Raw genomic sequence first — 18,478 nt, forward strand, 5'->3', positions numbered from 1 at the left:
CACAGTGGCTTGTACCATCTACCTGTATGACGAAAACAGGTGTAGGTGTTCTTTCTGCCTAGTTACACCTGCCTTTGATCCGTGAGGCTTTTTTACATTACTGCTGGAGGAAGAAAAAACTTTTTAAAGAAAATGTTAGGAAATAGGTAGGAAAGGATATGAATCGCAAACTTGTAGATTTGCTGTTACCAGAAAGCGTATTCCAATGTTAAATCATATAGACATTGCTTTATCAATATAAATAAAATATATAGATAGTTACAGATATTATATAGATGTAAAAATACAAATTATGATGTTTATATAGACAATATTTCTAGGAAGAGTTAGGAAGAAAGTAACTGAAAAAAACCTAAAAAATATTTAGAGCTTTATGCCTGGGAATGGTCTTTGGTCCTGGTCAGCTTCAAAACAAGACACTGATAAAAAACGTATCAGCTCCTAGAAAGTCAGAAGTGCTAGACAGATGGAATTTTTTATAAAACAGAGGTGGCTGGCAGAAGTGTTTCTGTAGATTATTGGTAGTGGAATTGTTTTCCTTGCACACTGCAGGGAATCATGCCTATGTTTACAGAGCAGAACGGAACTGTTTAACATGTACTGCACATTCTCCAGTGGTGTTGGTGAGCATGCTGAGCTGGAAACGTAACAAATTCTTCCTTCTGGATCTAATTATAGCAACTTCTTCTACCCCACCCTCTTTCTTCTTGTGTCCTTGTTCCCTTTTTTCCTTTAACACTCTCTAAAAAGTAACTGAAATAATCCATAACCAGCTATTTCAGAAGAAATTATGGTACCACGCCATAAAAAAATGAGGTTTTTATACCAACATAAGGGAATCAGAAAATAATAGTGTCAATATAAGAAAATCCCAGCACTTCTGCTGTGGTAGAAATGTGGTTTCAGAAACAGCATCAGGAAACAACACCTTTAACTCATTGCTGTGAGCTCTTTGATAGCAGCCCCATAGCTTCTCTCCACTGATCTGCTGCTGTTGTTGTAATTTGGTTTTTTATTATCATTATTGTTTTATCATTGAGTACTGCTTGGTTCTTACCCAATTAGAAGAATATGTGTGCAGTTCTAAACTTTGAATAAGGCCAAAGCTCTAAACATTGAATTCAAGTGCAAAAATGAACTGCAAAAGAGTATTCTACCTCTTGAAAAGGGGTAAGCTTTACTGTCATTTACATCTAGAGCTAGAAGGAATCAGATATAACTGTTCATTATTAACCTGTACATTTATAGCCCTCTCAATCAACATAAGTTTGTACACAGTGAAATCCATTCTTACAGAGAGTGAGGGTTAATTTCTGAACAGAAAGCCAATGGAAAAAAAACTATAATCTGCCTTATACTTACTTTGAGCAGAAAAAGAGTTTGAATTACTTTTTTCACTTAGTTTTGAATATATATCCATGTTTTATTAAAACAAAGTAAAAAAGGAAAGGGAAGGGGAAGGGGAAGGGGAAAGGGAAGGGGAAGGGGAAGGGAGAATAGAAGGGCCACAAGATCAGTTTTGAAATTCACCAAAGAGACTTTGAATATTCAAATAATCCTCAGGTTAGGAGATGTCAAACAGAAGTGTCTCAAAATTTTCACTATTTAAATTTTGTAACCTCCTATACACACAAAAGATCAAACAAATGCTAATTAAACAGTAACACCCTCAGTGAAATAAAGGAGTACTGTCTTTCTTTTCAGGTTTTATGTACCCACCCTAAGAAATAAATGCCTCTATGAGCAGCAATATTGAAACAGACAAGTCTGTTTCTCTGATAAAATACATTATTGTCCAATATAAATATATTTCCAGCTGAGGAAATACATCCATAGATACCCAAGGTAATAGTATCCTTTGGTCATTTGCAATGGCAAAGATCTGTTTCATAAAAGCAAGCATTCCATTGAATTAATAGCTGTGTTTTCCTTTTCAAAATCTGATTAGAAAAAAAAAATGTAGCTGTCCATCCTTTGAAATACTGCTTTTAAATACATCTTGAAAAATGCTTCTGTTTTCTGGGTGAAAAACAAATGCTGATAAATCTGACTTTCTCCACAGTGAAATTTTCCAAAGAGAGAGAGACAGACAAATCAGAGACAAACAGAGAGACTATTCCCAAAGGCAGAAGATAAGAGATTGATGAACACCTGACAACATGCTGTGTGGAGAACACGATTGCTTTGGAATACTTTTGGTTTTACCTTAAATTTCCTCCACATGCACTACTACAGATCTCCCTGTTTTCAGTGCTGGTTGAGTACTTCTGTGTTGGTCAGATGCAAGTATCCTATCCAAACTCCTCTTGAAACCATAGGGGATGGGAAGGGGAGGTTGCCTCACAGTTACTTGGAAAACCCCACCCTTGTCTCCAGACAGCTGCAATCTGGTTCTCTTGTGACTGCCCTAGAGGGGTGATGATGGATGCAAAGTCTGACAGACTAACAGCTGATAGATTTAACACCTACCACAAGGGTTTCTTCTTTTATTCCCGTCTGCAATCTCAGCATGATCACTCCCAAGGCAATCTACTTAGGCCATCAGCTTTTCAAAATAACTAACTTCCATTACTTTACCATGTCCAAGACTCAAATAAAACTTCCTGATTATAGTAATATATATCAACTAAATTATTTGTCTTGGAGTCTGAAAAAGTTTAAATTGTACTAATCATATACTACCTAACTCTCTGAAGTAGACTCATTACTGAATGTATATTCTGTAGCATTTAATAACTGAATGAAAAAAAAGTTACAAATAATTCAATTTAGCATTTTTTTTCCTATCAAAAGCTTTACTTTTCCGCAGTTAATAGATTATTTTGTCTATAGAGTGCAGATAAACAGTAAGTAAGGTGGGGGAGAGAGAGGGTGGTGCTAGCCCCCAAAGCTATGCAGCCTTATGTGAAACACTCAGTAGCTGTACCTTGGCAGGATATGTAAAATAATTCATATCTAACAGAGCTGTCTTGGTCCATCTGGCATGGACACCTATGTACTCAGCAAAGCTCAAGGGAGATACTTTCTAAAGAATGACATTAATTATTACTTTGCAGCACTCCTATCAGCATTCTTAACCAAGTGCTTGCTTACAGGTCACAGAGAGGCAGCTTGTTCAACAGTGAAAAAAACTCAGAGGAATTACCTGCCTGTCTTCAGCTCTGCATCTTCCTGTCATTCATACAGCCAAAATTTCTCTGAGACCACTTCTGTGGTATGAAGAAGAGTGACAGACTACCAGATCCTTATGTCTGGCAACCCTACTATCCATGTATTTGCCATTTCCTGATTAAAAAGCAGCTGCTATCACAAAAGGATTAATCATAAAACCCACTTGTGATCTCTATGGTCTCTCAGTACAAAGACAGCTTGTCAAAACATGAGAGAAAACATCTGAATACTTCAGTGCCATGGAAACGGAAGTATTAATAAATGTTTTTTTTGTTGTTTTTTTTAGCTTCAGCTGGAACTGCACTTTAGACAGTCTTTTAGTAGAAAACTGTTAAACTGTCCTTGTAATTTCCGTGGTGGTGAAGTGGAGCGGGTTAAAAAAATACAGAAAAGATGATTTTTTTTGGAACAGAGCTGCAGTCAGAAGAAGCAGGGCAAATGACTCAGGAAATGAGGTAGGCTTGAATGGAATTTTAAGGCCAGAAAGATCACAAGCTGACACTTCAAGGGGTTTAAGTAACAGTAATTTTTTTATGATTCAGGAGTGTATAGAAAAGACAGTTACACAGGGGAAGATGCTAGGAACCATAAACAACAACTTTTTCCTCAAAAGCCACTGCCTTTTCCAGAGTACAGTCCATTCAGGCAGCTCCTGCGTCACAGACCTCTGAAACAAGAACAGGGCAGCTTCTTCCCACCGATGCTCCTCAGCACTCACTGACAGCAGCTGCTGGGATTGTGTCTTTGGTGTAAACTAAACAAAGGGCTTTCTGGTTTATTTGTCGTCTCCAGTCATGCACTGAATTATTTCAGGATGAAGAAAGCCTGCAGCACACAGCTCTGTGACACAGGACAGCCCCTTCTGCTTTTGAGCACCTTTTGAACTTTACCAGGTCCGCACTGCTACGCCATTCTGGTAATCTGCAATTTGGAGATCTCCAGAGGGCCAAAGACTGAACTGGAGATTCAGTAACCTTTGCAATCCAATGAATATGCTGAAGGAAAAATCATTGCAAAGTGTTTGGAAACCCCATCAAACTCTTGAGTCCCCAAGCTGAAAATAGGACAAAGAGCCAAGGCAATCAAAAGGAACTACCATATAACCTGCCCTGATGGTTTTATTATTTATTAAGGCTTCACTTTTGATCACTGTTGAAAATGGGACACCAGGCTAAAGTTGCCTTTGGTCTCACAAAGGACAGTCAGTTTTCCATCCTCACTCTAAATGCTGGGACATTTGTTTGTTAGGCCAGCCCACAGGAGCAAACACTTCTCCAAACCCAGTATACTGATCCTATTAAAGAAATCTTTCAACTATTCTAACAAGCAACAGTTTGATAGTTGCTGTGGCTGATTAAAAAGCTTACAGATGTCAGGTATGGTTCAGAAAATTTTGTAAGCTTCTCTCCAGCTCCCACATTTGCTACTAATTCAGCTGCTTTTCACAGCACACTTAAGGGAAAATTCAACTAAGTGTTTGATTTTAGATTCTTGGATTCTTCACCTATAAAATGCAGTTACATTTCTAAAAAGTAGTTTTTTTCCTTAGCTATGAAGTATGAAAGAACTGACAGCATATATTTTTCTTCCTTCTTGTGTTTCCTAGGTTCTCATTAACATGGATGTCAGACAAGTTGATAAACTCATTACCTTTTCCACTCCTGCTATCACAAAGGCAACATTTATCTTTGTGGACAACATCTTCTTCAAATGTATCTTATATAACTATTTTATAGGAAGACAGGAGACTGTCAGGCTCCAATTTATCTCTGCACAATACCAGCCATTTATTGCTATTCAGGAGCCCTAGATCTATTTGTATGTTCATAGTAATAGGCAATACATACTACTACAGAAATATTTTTCCCTCTTTCAGGAGACATTGAGCTGAAAAACAATGTTTACTCGGTCTTCGGTATTTTGTTTAGCCTTACCAAGTTAATGGAAACATTCAGTGGTCAGTGGTAACAATAAAAAGCAGTGGTTTGTGCCTGTACTAAAACAATTAATTTAAACTCCCAGCTTTATACTTTCTGCAACAGTACATTCTTGAACCTTGTTCAAACCATACAAACATACAAGTCCAGATGTTTATGCTGCTGTTTTGTAGGACTATCTCATTTGAAACTCATTTTGAGGCTATTCCAGAGTTTTGCAATGTATATTGTAGACTGTTCTGTCACTATGCAGCAAACTGCTCAAACACAGACATAAATTCTAATAAATATGTTATGAGGAGGCATTTAGAACAGTAAATTTACAGGATTAAACTTCAGATTTATGCATTTATTTTGTTCTGCAGGAGCAAGTTAAAACTGCTGCCTGTACATGTATAATTACTAGTGGAACTTGGCAAGATTATATTATCTTGGTGTCTGTCTTATATGAGTTGCAGTTACTTGTGAGTTGCTGTCATTTTATTGTCTCATGCTAGTAAAACAGCAATGACATCTATATTTTTCCCAGCCAAGCTTAATCATAAGTACATCTGTCAAGATCTCAAAATACACTAAAGACTCTTCTGCTTCATGGATATCTTTTCTTAGTTTTCCCTTCCCATTCTGCCCTTCCCCAAGTGACATTTAAAGATCCTTTCCTTCCCCCAGATCTGTATCTGAAAAGCAATCAACTGGTACTCCAAGCATCTGACACACGCTTTTTTGTACTAATTGTTAATTTTAAAGATGCCGCAGTTTACAATTTCTTTAACACTTACTCTAGAAGATTTGTGCTCCTGAATACATTTATGTGATTTATTTACCCCCAGCTGTTTCTGAAACCCTGATAAAAGCAGAGCCTGATCATTACTAGATACTTGCCATAAGTGTTTGTTAACTGTTTCGAGTATCCCTTTGCTTCTTGGACCACTTCTGCAATTACTATGGCACTTCAGCCAACCCTGAACACTTAATAATCTTTAATATGCCTTCAGTGTGCTGAAATAGGGACAGAGGGATTAAAAAAGATATCATCTATATGTATAAAATACATCAAGAATGTGTCTTTTCATTTAGCACATCTCTAATATGCTCCGAGATGATTGCAGAGTAATATAATCAAGTTAAACATGAGATAGTAAAAAATCCAACTACCCAAACACAATGTCAGTCACAAGAAAATATTTCAGATGTAAATACTCCAGGGGATGAGAAAAAAAACCAAAACCCTTTCGGATTATGCAAACTAAAAGAGTGTGAGAGTGACCTGGGGAAGGGAAAAGAGGAACAGAGTTCCTGAGAGAGTGACTGCCTGCATGACTGAAAAATCTGAGCTGTGGAAAAAGCTTTCAAGCTAAAAGCCTGAAGTCTATAAGCAGGTAAAAAAGCACTGCATGTCTCCCATTCTAGTAGAAATAGGCAGACTCAAGCTGCCTATAACAGTGTGATGGTATTAACCCATTTCCTCTCCTAAAATCAGAAAACCACAGCAACCTAAGAATCCAGCAGAGGTATGATAATAGCTTCTGGCAGCAGAGGGTGGAAACCAATAAAATACACAAAATATGCATGAGAAGGCATATAAACTCAGATGGTGAATTAAATCTATAAACAGGAAAACCCACAAATATTATTTTGTGATATTGAATTTCTATATGAAACTACCTGAAAACCCCTACAATTTTGAATTATATAGATTCAAAGAACAGCCCAGGTTGGAAAGGACATCTAAATATTGTGTAGTCCAACTCTCTTACCATGGTCAGAGACACCTCCCACTAGCCCAGGTTTCTTGAAGCCCCATTCAATGTGGCCTTGAACAGGGGCATGACCTTGCACTCTGCCTTGTTGAATATCATAGGTTTATATAAAATTATGCTTTGAACAACCTAAGGATCATGCTAAACTTCTAGTAAAATATTAACTATTTATATAAAGGCATTAATTCATAATGCAACTTTAAATTAGTGACATATTAAAATATTTTCTTTACAGAGTTGATACCATCCTTTAATATTTATAAAACATTGAATCCGTATAGAAACTGGAAGTAAAAGTAAGTGCATATTAATAATTTAAAATTTTTCATTAGTAATATAAAACTACCTAATATATAACACATCAAGAAAAATATAAACTGTCAGTAGCATGTATTTTAACATAAACTCATTTATTTAATTAGATGCAATTAATACAAGTTTAGGATTTTTAAATCTAGTCCTAGTGTAAAGTTTTATTACAATTTTCTTTTAGCAGTCTAAACAGAGGCAGGCTCCAGTTCAGAGGTTAGATTTTTAAAAAAACTTTACTGTTAACCATCTATCAGGAAGAAATGTCTTTAAAATTACCAGGAATTTTAGCTTATTTTAACTTAACTGAAAACCACTCAAAACTCAATAAATCATCATTTTTGTTTTAACTTTTAATAAGCTCTAAAACCAGTTAAATTCCAGTGTAAATGCATATATTTCCTTTATTTCATTGCATGTATATTGCTCAAAATGAAGAGTGACTGGCAAGAGGTGGAGTGGTGAAATGGCCCAGTGGTGTGTCTTTGGAAATATGGGCAAGTAAAGTCATTGTATCTGAGTGACAGGTTTTTGTAATATGCTCTAGAAATTGTCTGAAGTTAGGAGACTACTAACTTGATTTTATAATCTGGATTGTGACAGGATCTGAACAGGATTTGGGAGTAACATAAAATTATTTTTGCAAATTTTCCATGCTAAGTGGAAAGGTGTTTAAACACTCATGGCTCACTCTAAGACAAGACATGGCAGACAGCAAATTGCATTCTCACCACGCACCAACCAGCTATCCCTGGCAAGCCTCTGCAACAACTCCAGCCTCTGAGTGTAATCCAACTTTACACCTGCCCATATTTTCAGTGTGTTTTTCATGTTTCAGACTTGCCCCTTGGAAGATAATATTAAAAACATTCTGTACCACATGCTGTTCCAGGTTTGTCAAAATTAGCACTTCCCCTAGTTGAATAACTCAATAGCTAGGCTACTTTGTTTTTCTGAGGTCAAATAAAAAGAAGGCAGAAAAGGAAGATGAATTAAGGCCTTTTCCAACAGAATATGAAATAATGGAAAAATACTACATGCCCATCAGAAAACATACCTGCATGAAGCACTTTCCATCAACTGTGATTAACTTCAAATATCCACAAAAGCAGCACGCTAGTTATTGGATTTGCAGTACACTTGAGGCCAGTACTTTCTTCTCATCTTGTCTAGGAACAAGGTGTGAGTACTCACAGTCTGTCAGAGAAACTTGACAAACCAAACTCTGCACAGAGCTCATTGCTATACTGACAGCTTGCCCCCAGGTAAAAAGAAAAGTTTGATTAGACCCTTTCATCCTTTTGCAGAGCTATATAAATGCAAAAAAAGGCCAGAAATGCTCTTGCTGAAGGCTAAGGAACACCTGGTCTGAATACAGAGAAATGTCAGTAGGGAAATGGATTGGAAATGGATGGAAATTGCCCTTTCTGTGCCACAGAGGAGAGAGTAGTGAGATGGCATAGAACTGATTGGTGCTGGAGTGGAATGGGAATGAGATGGGCAATTTTCATTTAGAATTTTAAGGTCTGAGGATATAAGCAAAGCAGTCTCTTGGGTTAAATAAGGGATAAACATATTTTCTATCTAATGCAGACGAGGAATGTAAGAAAAAAATCCTCATGAGCTAGGGAGGTTTAATGTTAATCATTATCGCCTTTGCTAGTGGACATTTCTAAGATATCTCTGAAATCTAATGACAGGCTGTAATTTCTCAGCTGCTTTATGATGACATAAAGCAGACACAGCTCTCAAAAAACCCAGTCTATCTCCTACCTGCAAGTGCTCACCCTCTGCCCCTATCATCCCATGTTTCTACTGACAAAAGTTGCATTCAGGGAGCTATATCCCGAAGCTCACAGAGAATCTGATTAAGGATACGCGGGTTTAAGGTGGCCATGAAGCAAGAGAGAACCTGGACAGCAAATACTAAAATGAAATGTTTATGTGCCACTAGAAAATTCCTGCCCTTTCTGTGAGAAACCTGTAGCTGAGGCACATGAAATTTTATGAGTTGTGTAATTAGGGAGATCCATCAAAAGAAAATGATAGCTCTCCCCTCTGAGCTCAAAATGTATCCAACTATAATTAGCATTAGCTTTTTAAACTGTACACAATAACAAATATTCTATTCAATCAAAACCATATTATCTAACAATGCTGTATCTAATAAGAAATGCATGATTTTAATCATTATTAAAATGCTGGTACCTTCCTTCTTCCTATGAATAACTACAGATTGATATTTACAGTTTAGTAGTAAACAAAGCTGCTCATTTCCTTTCAAGGACCTGTCATTCTCACACAATAAAATAATGAAGAATGTTTGGTTGTAATAGCATCATGGCAAAGAAAGAGAGAAAACAAGGAACTCTATCAAAACAAAACCAGTTTAAAATACCAAAACTTCAATATCAACAGCTTGGGAATGTACCAGATTCTCATCTTTTTCACTAAGTTGATTTAAAGACTTGACATATCTAGCTAGAATTTTCTGATTTTTTAAAAAAAAATTACATGCATAATGGTGCTTTTTTTCTTTCCCTAAATGTTAACTGTTATTTTGCAAGGTAGCATCAGTAATCCTGGAGAGAGAGACGCAAACAGGCAAGGCTAAAAAAGGCACTGTATGCAAGCTACTAATTTAATTAAGGATGCAATATTTTATCCTTTCATAGTTTTCCCACACAGCATTTGAAGTCACCAGCATTGGCATTAACATGAATTAAATATAAAATAACATACAAGCTTAGGGCATCATCAAGCATTACTTACGCAATTTATGGAAGATTTAACTCTCACATCATTTAGATGTCTTTTTTGTGAACTGCCATGTCCATCAACTACTACAGCAAAATTTCAGTACTTTTAGTGTGCAAACCACAAAAGCTTTAGCCATTGTTTTGCTTTGTTTTCTTCATTAGTTATCATTGCCATCAGTAGAATTTGCAAAGTATTTTATTGCTGTGAGCTTTTCTGTTTTGAAGAGGCAATATTTCTGGTTTTTGCTTTCTATTAAGGCACTCCCTGGATGTGTGACTGTTATCTTTTACCTCTGGGCACCTCTCAATCACATAGCAACACAGTTTGATCCCTGTTAGATGTGAATCTACTACTGCAAATCTGTTGGAGTACACAAATATGGAGTTTGTGTCAGCTTGAATTTTTGTGTGTCTTTTACATAGTTTGCAAAATGTTATCCAGCACAAAGCTTTCTGGCAACAAGTTAACAGTCAGCTTTTTTCTGCAGCAGAGCTGAAAAAGGAGTTAATAGCATATCTGTGATTTGTACTCTGACGCCATGGACATTCTGATTTTGGGACAATGAACTTAGCAACAGATTTGGTCATTGGAACCCACGGTTATCTCTTCAGCTGGCCTCATTTGAATTCATTTTTGCTTACAATAATATGCAACATTCCAAGTAGCTCATTCCAATTGCAACCAAAATTCCCAAGATTAAAAAAAAATGTATAAGTAGAGCAATAGAAATTCAAATCACTGCAGTTATAAAAGCACATTTGTAAACGTGATTTCACATGATGTGTAGGTCATCATTGCAGATAAATATGACACACTATGAAACCCAAATTCTTATTATTATCTGCACCAGAGTAGAAAAAGTAGATACTTAGAAATCTATTGGCTCTTTAGAGCTCTAGATCTATTAATAGTCTTATTATTTTCCACCCAGATTGATAAAATATGAATGATTCATAATTCTCTCACATTAACCTTATTTGGCTTTTATTGCTTCCTATGCTACTGCTAAGAAACAAACAAAAACTTTGCAAAGATTATTAGGCAAATACTTTCTTCAGAACCGTGCCCTTAGGCTGATCTAGTGGCTAATTATCAGTCTGGTACATTGTGCAAAACCAGGCATAATTTTACAGTATCCCTATATTTATGTGCTAGGTGGAAAACACTACCTTGTATGATACAGCATATTTTATTTGTCTATTACGTGCTACAGCTGTGAAATACTTTTGTCTTATGTATTCAATTCCTTAAAAAAATATTTCTCAGCTCCTGGTAAACAATGAATATTTTGAAATTTTACATAGAATAAATGCATAATAATATCTGTCTGAATACACCAGACTTACCTGCTGTGTCACCACTGCACGGGGCTAATATGGCATTCCTCCAAAGTTTTTCAGTCAGCTCTGTATCATTAGCACAAGTTAATTTCAGGCTCCATCTTCTGGTTAAAGTGTTGATGAGTTTGTAAAGGAAAAAGCTGGTTATCCATCACAGAATCCCAAGAGGATCCACTGTCTGGCCTCTCCCTGCCCAAGCCCGGGGGCTGCCCTCACCTGCCCATGGCCCAGGACCTCATCTCACCCCCCAGGGCTGGCAGCCCCTGCCCCAGGGATGCTGCACCAGGGCCAGTCTCCACCTCCCCAAAGCCTGGCCCTGCCTGGCCGTGCACCCTGAGCCAGGATCAGCTTGGTCCGGTCCCTACAGCCCTGCCTGGCCACAGCTGACGGCCAGAGATGCTGCACAGGAGGGGTCTGTGCCTGGCAGGTGACACCAAGCAGGGTTCCCTGGGGTCTCCCACACTGCTGGGATGTTTCTACTAACCCGAGGACCTGGGAGGAGCAGCACTTTCCTCCACAGGAGGAATAAGGTGCCTTCATGGGTGACCCAGGGAATGGCTTCAGCAGAAGTCTTATTTAAAGGAAAGAGTGAAAAACAGATGACATTTTGAGATACATCTGACCCCAGTATTGTTTGGGACTGCTCTCATATTTATTTTCCATGATTAATTGTGTTCTCTGGTTTTAGAAATCACAATTTGGGTCATAGGAGCCTTTAGATGTCTGCATTTGGCATAGGAAAAGAAGAGTGAATCAAGATTAAACATACAATATCTGGGAAAGCAAAAGATACAAGTCAATTAGATTCAAGTAGAAACAGGTCTATTTAATTTAACTGTTGAGGGTTTCACAGAAATTATCAGAAAACAAACTTTTGGCCCACGGTATTGTTAGAAAGCCATGGATATCTTCACACTGAGCTGAAATTTTCACCACAGAGATACTGCATTCTTCAAGCATTCTTCTCTCTACCCTAATGTAATCAATCCTGATCTTATTTTGTGTTTTCTCTTTACAAGTCTCAAAATATTTCCCCCCAAAACATACTTTTAGTCATCTGACTCTGTAACTTGCGAAGCTCATAAACGTTAGCAGCTAGCCTAGCAAGCCAATAAATAACTTTGCATTTGTTGAAAATACCAAACGACTTGCTGACGTACGAAATAACAGTTGTACTGCTCATCCTTTCCATTGTTTCTTACCCAGCATTCTTGAGTTTGATGGCCATGGTTTAAGAAATGTATGGGAGAACATGTTGTTTCCTTCTGGAAGGAGAGCATTAAGGACTGTGGAAACCTGCTTTTGGATTTAAAGGGCACCACCCCAATAAAATTAACAAAATGTATTTGGCAAATTGTTTAGCATGTGCTATGAGCTAAACTTGTACAGAAAAAAAACATCAAGGCAAAAATTTTCAAGGTATGTCACAAATAATGTGAATTATTTGGACTGGTGAAGAACTGGCCTGCATCAGGTAATTGTGATCAGTCACTCACTTGCAAAAGTCCCCCAAAGCTGCTGCATCAGAAGACAACATTCCAGCACCAGGCACATGAGATTGTGCAGGACCTCAGTGACAGCTGGTATTGTCAGAGCTCCATCTCCAGGAGCATGGGAAGAAGGTGAGACTCTCCTCAGGACTCTCAGAGGACAGCAGCCCTGTGTCTCAGTTACAAGTGCTGGATGAGTTCAGGGAATGTCATATCCAAGGGCGTGCAGGTCCTGGTCCAATGGTGCTGGTCCATCACATTACTTACACCACCATTTTCTTGCTGTTATTAATCCTTCTGAAAACAATCCAGAATGCTTTTAATCCTCCTGAAAGCAATTACAGAATGGTTTGGGATCTAAGGGAGCTTTAGAGGTCATCTAGGTTGGATATCCCTGCAATGAGGATCTTCAACTTGATCAGGTTGCAATAAAGACCCTCCCAGCCCAACCTCGAATGTTTCCAGGGATGGCACACCCAGCATTAGAAAGAATGATTTCTTTAACATCAATAAAAGCAGATTTTGACAAACAGTAAGCAGTTAAAATATCAAACAATAACAAAAGAAAATCCTCTGAAGAAATCTATACCAAAATAAGCTTTCAGAATGCAGCAGGTACCTGCTTTCAGTGATTTAACCAGAGCAGACTTGCAACTGCAGTCACAGAGCTTGTAGAGGCAAAACCTTGTAATACAATTAACTTCTCGAAAAACCTCATTAGAAGCACTGGGGGTTAGGCATGACCAAGCACAGTAAACAGATGCACAGAGCTACATAATGTTTTAGACACCTAGTCCAGCCTGTCTGCTCCTGCTCTAATGGAACAGAGTATGTCAGAGCTCCTAATGAGATGATAACGCTCGCACAATGAGATGTTCTGGCAACATCTGTTTGATGTCTCTGTGGAAACTTTATTTGCTTTAGGCTGGTCACTTAAATTTGGGTAGACTGATAGTTTCTCTTGCTTACACAGTGCTGGAGCTCACAACACTTCAACAGAATTTAGGGGCAGGTGCAAGAAGTTGTGGCTATTGTTAATAATGCTAGGTGTTAAAGTATACTTCCAATACAAAATTATTATATCAGGCCCGTAAATGACTAGTTCTGTAGAACTGTGATACTGATTTTTAAAATAAATTATGATTCACACAGGGAAAGCAAAGTAAGCAGAAGATACAAAGTAAATCTGAAGCAATACTAAGATGAAATACAGAAAACAGAAAGACGAGAACATATGTCCTCTACTTTCTGCAACTAGACCCAAAAGTCTGATTAATATGTGTTGGCTGCCACTCTAAGGCACTTTTTAATAATTATTTAACTGAATTGCTTATGATAACATCCAAGGGTTGGGTTTTTTGAGGAACCATTTTATCTATTTTTTTAGAATTCACTATTCTATATGCAGTGAATATTAAACAATGATATAGAATGCTTATGAATCATCTAGATATTTCTGAATTGTACCACAGACCAGTGGCATATAAAAAATGAGATTTTTCTTTTAATTTTTCTTTTTGCAGCAGTAGGGCTTCCACAAAGTTTTTAGGTATCAACTTAAGCCCTCGATTTTGTATTGTTTAAGAAACAGCAGATGGGGTCAAGTCTCACCCTGATAGACATTGTAGCTTTCCTGACATAAAGGTCAGATTTCATGACGTTAAAAGCTAATAAGGAGATTTTCTTCTTCCTTAGAGAATACTTTGTTTTCTGTCTTCACAAGAACACTGTTCTGTAGCATGGAGAAAGACTGCAGAAACAGTAATTTGAACACTATTTTGTAGTGGAAGAAAGTCAGATCTGATTTCCACCACAATAATGAGAAAGACTCCCTAACTTCCTGTGAAGTTACATCAGATTAAAAAATAAAAGCAAAATAAATTACAGATCAGAACAGAACTATGATTGGCAGGAAGGCTTACTGACCTGCTAAATCATGTAGTAAAAATTGCATGCTGGAGTACTTTCTAAATGCCCAATGGCAGCTGGCATCCTCAGCCTCCCAATTATTTCTTTCAAGATCTTTTACTGTTATATATTCATGGTTTTACCTTTTGCTTTGCTTTAGTAAAGTCCAGCTGATTCATTTAGCTGTGACTCTGATTTTGCTCAGGTGGAGTACATGGAGAGTTACAATACAAGGAGAATGGTAACAGAATGGACTTTGGGCAATAGGAACAGTTTCCATTGTTTCTTCTAATGGATGCACAAGGAATATACTTGATGTCATCATCTACATAAAGATGGAGCAGTTTCACCCTCATTTGCATTTCCCTAACTTACCTTTTTGCATCTTAAAATAATGAGCATTACAGTTCTTGGCTTTAGAAATACAGTCTTACAAATATTCTCCCTCTTCCTTCTCTCTCAAGCACTAATTGTCAGAAGGATAAAAGTAATGTAAAAGTAGGGTACTTTTCAGTAACAGTGAGGGGCTTTTACACATAAGACATGCAGGACATGTACAGGCATTCAGTGCCATGAGCTTTAATTTGATTAGTACACACAACGTTTCAGAAATACAAGTCACCAAGAAGATAATATGATCTGTTTTCATCCTTTTAGTTAGATTGAATGAAATACAGCAAATAATACTCATACATAAGCAAAGGATTCCAATTACAAAGTCTAAGTCAAATTTTACAAACAAATGTAAGTGCACAACATAGCTCCTCCTATTATAATTTCTTTTTAAATCAGCCTTGAAGCAACCATTATATTATCAAGTTCTTTTGCAGTGATGGAAGAGATTTCAAATGACAAGAAAATGAGTATTCACCATTGAAAAGTGGAAAAAGTCTCTAAATAGTATATTTAGGAGTGGAAAATACTACAAGAAACAGAAGAGAAGTAAGAAAGACTGTTTGCTTCCATTTGTACTCTACTAAACCACTGATAATACTGTTGTCTTACATAAAGAGGAAGAAACTCTTGTCCTTACAAATTAACAAAGTCTACTGAAAAAAATAATTTAAATATAAGCTTCTAGTTCAATTGACATTATAGAAAGCTTCTGGATGTGGCAAAATTAGCAAAACATCAGAACCCCCATGTTTTAATGAGGTGTCTGTGATTAAAAAGATCCTAAGTATCCACCTATTATTTAATCCATAGCTAAATGATCATGAGCCCTTTTTATGAACATTTTAAGCCTTATTTGTGGTGCAGTTCTGCATTACTTTTACACAAATAATTTTTCCAGTGTGGGATCATAATATAAGTATTCTTTGCAATCATGTTTCACACATTATTATCAGCTGTAATACTGCAGTGAAAATTAAGTCCATATTTGAACATCCTTGCTGTGTCTCATTTTGCCCCAAGAACAATTTCAACTGCCACTAGGTTATTTCTCTGGATATTTCATAGCAATTTATACATAAACTGTGACTTTTGGACAGGTGTCTGCAGAACTGGAGGTAAAATAAACCCTTTTATCATCAGAGGAGTTTAAAAGAATATTTAAATCTTTACCCATGTGAATGCAAGGAAATCTGAAAACACATCTCAGGATAACACTGTAGAATGATTGTGGCAACATAACAGAAATATCATCCTGCAAGGTTTATTACACACATGCAAAGATAAATACACAAGTAAAAATGAAATTACTCAAGTCCAGAGGATTCTGCGTTCCTTATAGTAACAAACTGCCTACAAACTACTAAGCATTGCCTAGGTAGAGGTTGAAAAATATATAGTTCCATTCACACACATGACTGTCTTCAACATTTGCTCCCTCTCCTCCTACCCTTCCTTCTCCTCTGATGTTAATTAGATTTCAATTTCAGGTTTTCAATCAGGTTTTCATCAGGCCATACTATCAGGATATCCTTAAATCCATAGCAATTAATTTTGTCTTCACAGATACAGAGTTGTGGGAGTAGCTTATTTGTATAACTAAACAAGATGAATTTCACTTAAGGAGGCAAATGACAGAAGATAAGGAGAAGGCAACAAAGGTGTTTCCTGTGGCCACTATGATACTGCACAGATTTCAGATTTGAAATTCTTGAAAGAATTTTTCAGATTATCAGATTTCAGGGTTTAAAGTAGAGAAAAGGTTTTCTTTGTATTCATTATCCAGTTGGGCTTATTAATGAAGGACAAACAAGTCTCTCTGCTCCTCATTTGTAGCACTGAGGGTAGGAGACAAAAAAACCACCAAATACAACACAGAATAAACCCTGCTCTGTGTATGTTTTAGTAAGGGGAAAGTAGAAGTCTTTAAAACAGCAAGGCCCACATTCACATCAGCCTTCCCACCTACAACTCTGTTGGGAGCCTTGCATGGCATGTAGCAAGCTGGGAAGCAGCTATAAGTGGAGAGAGGTGCTGGTCTGACCATGTAGCATCCTCAACAAAGGTTGACTACTGACAGCAGGCTAGGGGGCCACCCCTCCAAAAGGACAGGATGCCACAATCAGAGTGTTGTACAACTATTGCAAGTGAGCAGAGCTCATGACAGGAGCAATTTTGCAGTTATTATTCCTAAAACTCACATAGGATATCCATAATTAGACAGGTTTATCTGTCACACAACCTGTACAAATCTGGCCAAAATGTTGACTGCTCTGTAAGAAATACCATGGCAGATTATGTTTGTTCAATAAAGTATTAATTATAATGTTTCATATATGCAAGGGGGAATTGAAAACTTTACTGTCAGAGGCTTTACCTTGTAAAGATTTCCAATATTTTCACAACAGGTTGGTAAAAAACTTTGATATCAATTCATGGAAGGAAATGCAGGTGTTTGTAACGGGCTGGCAGCCATCTGCTCATAGTTCCCATGGAAACAATAAATTGCTATGCATGAGTAATAGAGAGTGATTACATTTAGAGTAATTATCACAAAAAGTAATTAAGCAAGATGAGAAGAATATACAGCACCATTTGCCTTCTTCCTCTACCAATGGCAATCCACATGCCAGTTTTCAATCAGATTTCTTAATCATCATAAGACCTTTCCAGGCTGTAGCCCACTTGTGGAGTCATTTTTTATACATCTTTAGATGATCACTAGTTGACTGAATAATAGCTGAGTTTTGTTGTGTTTTTTCCCTTTGTATCTGCATAGCTCTCATACTGAATTAATTACTGAAATGTGAGTGCAAACGGACTAAGGCCAGAAGGGGCCACTGCAATCATCAGGTCTTCTACATACTCTGTTACATGAGATGCATTTTCTTCCTCACAGCAGTGCTATCACTTGTCCATATTTTGAGATTTAAATACATAAAACCTTTCAAGAAATAGCCAGATGTGATTTGAAGCAAGACAAATATGTTACACTTGCTCATTAAGCATTCTAAGGTTGTTTGTACCCATGGCTTAATGTCAAGCCTTCCTCTTAATTAAGATTCAACTATTATAGCCTAATTTCACTGTATGTGACCTTGTGAACCCATCCACTAGTTTCAGAGATGTAGAGCATCAGGTATTTCTCTGTCTCTGTACAGAGCAACGCGAAGCTGTTAGGGCACTTCCTAACAATAGCCCCCTGCTCTGAGTGTACATCACTTGGCTTTGGTAGTGGGTGGCTGCAGGGAGAAGGTGCCAGAAGCCGTGTGCCAGAGCCAGTGCCAGCCAGCTCCATGATGGTACCGCTGTTGGCCAAGGCTGAGCTCAGCAGTGACAGTGGCAGAGCCCCTGGGATGGCACAGCTGAGGGGGGTGGGATGGGGTATGGAAACTGCAGTGGCAGAAAGA

The sequence above is a fragment of the Parus major genome, chromosome 2, assembly GCF_001522545.3.
Source record: "Parus major isolate Abel chromosome 2, Parus_major1.1, whole genome shotgun sequence".
Classification (NCBI taxonomy): Eukaryota; Metazoa; Chordata; class Aves; order Passeriformes; family Paridae; genus Parus; species Parus major.